This window comes from Seriola aureovittata, chromosome 18, assembly GCF_021018895.1.
Source record: "Seriola aureovittata isolate HTS-2021-v1 ecotype China chromosome 18, ASM2101889v1, whole genome shotgun sequence".
Taxonomy (NCBI): domain Eukaryota; kingdom Metazoa; phylum Chordata; class Actinopteri; order Carangiformes; family Carangidae; genus Seriola; species Seriola aureovittata.
The window spans coordinates 9,961,755-9,968,242 of NC_079381.1; positions in this window are offsets into that span (position 1 = coordinate 9,961,755).

Here is a 6,488-nt window from a genome sequence, read left to right on the forward strand (position 1 = left end):
ATTGAAGATGGAAAGCATTTTCATAAAAGTGTTGTATAAAAACTAAAGGTCGTCATGCTCAAACACATGCTAGTTGTCAAACCTATGACAACATGCTACTACACTACTACAGGCATTGTGAAATCAGTTATCTCTGTACATGAGTTTGCTCAGACAGGGGAGTTTAATGCTCTGCAGCAATATGAATTCTGAACTATGCTCTCTGTCAAACACTCTCCCACTGTTTTTGTGCTGTTGGCTAACCCCACGCAGACACTTGCATTTGTGTGTGTGTGTCTGTGTGTGTAGGTTTTTGGGCTTTCAGGATAGCCCTCCGTAGTCCGGGAAGTGGTGGTCATGGGGGAGAGGAGCAGCTGTTGTGGCTGTCCGTTTTGCATTTCGCCTGTCCTCACATACACATCAAAGAGCCTGAAGCAGGACCCCTGAAGCTGGCACAGGTGCAGAATACTCAACGCAGACCTCTAAATACCCGACAGGGTAAAGCATTTGAGCCATGGGAGATCCTGCGAGGAAACAAGATGCCGAGGTAGCTGTTTTTGGACCACGATGAAAATCCAAAACAAAATTTCTCATCATTTGTACCGGCAACAGCCCAACTGTTAGAAACATAGCAAGTTGCAAAGGATGGAAATCCTATATGGATTTCACATGGATTCAGCACATATAATCCAGATATAAACACACATTGAAGATAAATGAGTTATGAATCTTGCTATCTAACTCTCTCACCATAGCCTCTGCAAGCACGAGTGAACCCAGTCAGACCTGAGTGGTTTCAGTCATGTTATCTACATGTGCATTACAAATATGTAAATTTATTTAAATATATGAGATACTGCTGGTCAGCTGTAGAGCCTTTCCACCGGAAATGGCACCTGAAAGCCTGTGCAGTTATGACCAATGGCAGAGTCCCTGTAGGCTGGGCAGAGCCAATCAATCAGAATGAAGTGAACCAAACTGAGGCTGAAATATTCACTGCTGCAGCAATTTACTGCAACATTCAGAAAGTGTCATGGGATGGATTTGAGAGGTTAACTGTGTGTGATACACCACCTATTGTGACTTATTTAGATAATGTAAATGAAAAATGACATTTTAATTGCTATCAACACTAGGGTCCAGGGTTTGGTCTTTGCGTGGGTTTCCCTCAGTTGCTGCAGGTGCTGCACTGTCCTCCTCCTCCTCCACTTTCATGCTGGTGTTTGTTATCAGCTGCCATATTATGAGCACAAATGAAACTCATAATGAAAAAAAAATGCATGTTAATGCAGTTTTTAAAATAATGAGGTTGTGACATAAAGTCACATGTCCAATGTGACTTGACATATCTGGATTTTTCTAAATCAAATCAGAAACTCATTTCATTTTAATCTCCTCAGTTTTTTGTAATCTCCTCAGTTTTGAGAAACTCTCATTTCTAGATGTGTTGAAGCTAAATATGCAATAAAAGTTGTTTTTTTTAACCTGTGTTCACCTGCCTCATCGGTGTACATATGAATATTCAGAGCAGTAAAACCTACTGCACTATGTGCAGCTTCACACTTACTATTCATTGATCCTATGCTGTCCTCTACTGGTGATAAAATATAAGATTTTGATAGGAGTTCTCAAACCACTAATCTTTGTAAAAAGTTTTAAATCTTATTACGCAATTCTAAAAACAGTAACATTTTGACATTGTTAGAATTATCTTAACTTAGCCCTCTCCAATGATTGATAATAGACTAATCTGCTTCTGTTGTTGACCACAAGATTTTCCAAGTAAATTTCAGTCATATTCCACACTTAATTATTTTTTGTCATAGACCCAGATAAAAGGAAAAACAATGACTTTGGGTTCCAGAAGGTTCAAGCCCTTTCAGTGGTTCCCTTATAGCTTTCAGAGTCCCCCTGAGCCAGCTGAAAGCAGCCTGGTAGCAGGAGTATCCGCAGGGGTCTCAGCTCTGATCTCACCAGGCGTCTCGTTAAACTTCTGTTCAGAGGCTTTGACTAAAGTCTGTCCCCCCACCAACTGAGTGTTCCTTAGACCCGCGATCAGTTTTTATTAGCTCAACAGCCGCTTCACTTTCTGACAATTCAAAAAGTTTTATTATTAATAAATATATTGTAAATTAGATCTCCTGAAATCTCCATGTACAGCTCTAAACTCTGTATCTGTACTTTACCTTCTTTTTTTATTATCACCCTTATCTCAGATGAAGAAGAAATGTCCTCTCAGTTTCTTTCTACCTTTTAATCTTCAGCTGCCTCTTCCAGTCTCAAGACATTTTCTTCTTCTCTCATTCACTCCCTAGGGCTTTTCTTTATCTTTCATCCACCTCTCTTCCGTCTCTTGCCCTTCTCTTTGTCTTGCCTACTTTCCATTCTTCCTCCTCTAATTTTTCAGTTTAATTGCTTCATTAATTTCTCTATTTCCATCAATTCCTTTTCATTTCCTTTCATTGGCCATGCTTTTCACCATAAAAGTCAAAAAGTCATTACATTACATTACTTCACATGAAAATCTTTCCCTCCTCCTTTCAGTGTTAAGATGTCCTTGATCAGACTGCACTTACAGCACTAGCAGGATATTTGTTTTCCTCACTCTTTAAATTTCTATTTTCCTATGTTTTCCTTTTGAGTCTTAACCAGTTTATCTCCTGTCCTCACCCTTCTCCTGTCTTGTCTGCTGACATCATCTTCAACTAAAAACCCTTTCATATTTCATCCTAATAATAATTTTTGAAGGTTGAGCATGAGTCATACTGATACAAACCTAACATATCTCAATGTGTGGTTTCAGGAATAAAAACATTTTGAATGCATAAGACTAAAGGGTTAAACACAACTGAACACAACCGTCTACAATACAGTATTATTTGTACAATACAAAGGATATACTCAGAATCTACAATACAGAGCTGATGTTGTTCATTTCTCTGTATTCTCTGTATTTAAATATACAAACATCAAATTTAGCCTGGAATAAAACCTAGTACATAACATTCAGTCATTCTCAGCAAACACAAACATTACATTTAACTACAAAAGAAGACTCATTTACCAACCTTTTTACATCGGTTTTTGTGGATGATCAGTGCTGGAATATATTTCATTCATCTCGCCCCTGACAAAAATAGGTCTCAGTGCAGGGTGGAAACTGAAAAAATGTAAATACATCTTTATCCTTTGTAATAACTGAGCGCTTTGGCAATTGCATTATCTTCCTCCTAACACAATTTTTGCACTGGTAAAATAGCATTATGTGTTGTTAAAGCTTAGTCAGACAGATACTCTGTGTTGTTATATTCGGTGCAGAAAAGCTCCTTTTTACAACTGTATGTGTTGGCGTGCTCAGCAGACTGGGGAATTATGGTGTGCAGAAAGTGCTGTTTCTCCTGAAGGCATTTTTTTGTTCAAGATGGCTGAAAAGTTGTTCTTAAATTTTTGTCTGTCATGCCATGTTACTATTATTATTAGTTTATGTATTATTTTTTACTGTCTCATCTCACATTTATATTACATATTCACTATATGTTTGTATTGTGTTAATTTTATATATATTTTAGTTAAATAAATATTTGGACCCCCGGGTTGGGGACCACTGGACTAAACACATGCATATAATGTGATGTAAAATTCTGCTCACACGTTGATGCATCAGTATTAACAATCTAATAACGTCAGACATAATAATATAGTAGATCACTCACAAAGGCCACTTTTTGACAGAATTAATATTTTTATTTTTGATACTTTACGTAGATTTTGAGGATAATACCTCTATACTACTACCTCTGTACTTCAGTAGGTCTCTGAATGCAGGACTTTTACTTTTAATGGAGTATTTCTACATTAATGTATTGAGCCTTTTACATACATAAACACACACAACAACAACACAAGGCAAATATATCAATATTTTTTAAATTGTGAGTAATGGTCAAACGGATGATTAGTTCACAGCAATTTCAGTTTTTATAGAGTGATCCAGTAGGTGGCGATATTGGCCAGAGCTATAAGAGCTACAATGAAAGTAAATAGTGGTTTGTAAACATTTGTACTTTCTCTACAGTTGTGGGACAATGCTGAACATTATTATACCATAGATCTGTGTTAAATTATTGTAAAGCTATGGTAAAAGCTAGTTTATCTACCTACATAATATATCTATCTTAGGAATCTTCTTACATTAAAGAATTGAAACACTTTCACTTTATTCGGCTTCTTCATTCATTCTTGATGTGTGTCCTGAATAGATCAGTTCTGTATTTTGGGTTCACACTGCAGTTACGGGTGCTTTTTGCAAGATCCTCTTTCATTGTAAATGAAAGAATGTTATGAATTCCCCCTGCCCACACAAACGCACACCTCCCTTTGCCTGGAAATGAAATGCCTTGCTCGGGGGTACCTTAGCATTTGCAGTAGTTTGCAAAGGAGGAGAAAGGATTATTCATCCCACCCACTCAGTCACCATCCCATTTCATCCAAGCGGAGAACAGATCATGGAGCCACATCTCTGAACCACCACTACCGGGGTCATGCACTGCATCTTCCAGCTGCAGCTTAGAGTAACTCAATGAAACTTTGTGAAACCACAGCATTTCCTGTGCCATAAGATATTTTTACTGCAGCAGCAATGATGCATTAGAGAAGAACGAGACACAAAAAAATGTAATGCGGAAGAAATGCTGCTGATGCCATCTGACAACACACAACACTTGCTGTGTTGTTATCTGCAGTTAACTATACTGTTGAAACCATTGCAGATAAACTGGGAGTAAATTACCTTAAATGTATATTTGACACTGGTTAATTTGCATAGCCATTACAGCACCGCCCATCCTGCTAAAATACCATTTGCAGAAGCAGATGTCAGTGATGTCTTCTCTACATGAACTTGACTTTGTAGCATAGCTGCAGAGGTGACACATGCCGCAGGCAGGAACACACTGAATTCCATCTTCAATCCAAAAGTTGATTTAAGCAAAGGAGAAATGTTTCAACATGCCTATGGTTGGAGCAGAAAGGCCTCGTAGAGACAGCCACTCACTCTTGTAGTCTTTCCAAGAGTACTGTAAAATCCAGAGAGGTGAATCATTGTGCTAAGGTAAATAATACTGTACAGTATGTGCATCCTCAGACACAACTTTCAGAATATACACACTCACACTCTGGAGCCCTGGGTTCTTGCAACAGAGCTTTGAAACACAGGTTCAATATCCTGTCATAGTTTCTTTTCAAATTGAAGACAGCAAGCCACACACCCTCTGACTGACCTTTAAAGGAAGCTCTAAAAGGTCAAAGAAACAAAAAAAAAAACAAATATATGGTATCCCAAATAATTCATCTCTTTCTGTTTTCTGGTTAGTCTGACAGCTGAGAGGATTTATATCAAGTGTGTTTTAGTTGCGCTTGACAGCAAACTGCTGCATCACAGAGCAGAGAAGGGCAAACGTATGTAATAGCTTGTCTGGATCTCTTCCCAAAATTGAGCTCTGTGGGCTCTTAATGGGTGATGAAGCATTAAGGTCAAATCTCAACGTCTGACCTAAGATAAACACATTTTGACACATGCTCCTGGTAAATCTGTGAGGCCTCAGGATTATGCAGCTGAAAACTTTGCAAACATGTGAGGACTCTCACACAAACTGCATGTTCCCTTTATGTGAGCATTATGACCTTTATGTGCCACCTTACTATACTGTGATGTTTTTTGTTTTAGTTTTATGCCTTACTATACAATGACGTTTTTCGGACATTTTTATGCCTGATTATACTATGAGGTTTTTTGACATTTTAATGCCTTACTGTATTAAGACATTTTTTTGCCTTACTATGCTATGAAGTTTTATGGCTTACAGTAGTATGACATTTTTGTCATTTTGAATGCCTTACTATAGCTACTAAGACGTTTTTTGCCTTACTACACTGTGACTTTTTATGCCTTATTATACTATGAAGTTTTGTAACAGTTTTATATCTTACTATATTATGATGTTTTTTGACATTTTCATGCCTTAGTATGCTATGATGTTTTTTTTATATTTTTATGCATTACTATACCATGACGTTTTTTGACATCTTCATGCCTTACTATACTATGATGTTTTTTGACATTTTTATGCCTTATTATATGATGATGTTTTATGCCCTACTATACTGTGACGTTTCTATGACATTTTATGCCTTACTATACTATGAAGTTTTTTATGCCTTTTTTTGCCTTACCATGCTGTGACGTTTTTATGATTCTTTATGCCTTACTATACTAAGACAACTTATTCCCTACTACAACTTTTTATGTTTTACTATACTTTGAAGTTTCTATGACTTTTTATGCCTTGCAATACTATGACCTTTTTATGAGTTGCTATGCCTTACTACACTATGTCGTTTTTATACATTAATATAGTATGTCGTTTTTGTGACTATTTAGGCCTTACTATACTATGATGTCTTTATACCTCACTATAGTATTACATTTTTTTATGTTTTTATGCCTAGTT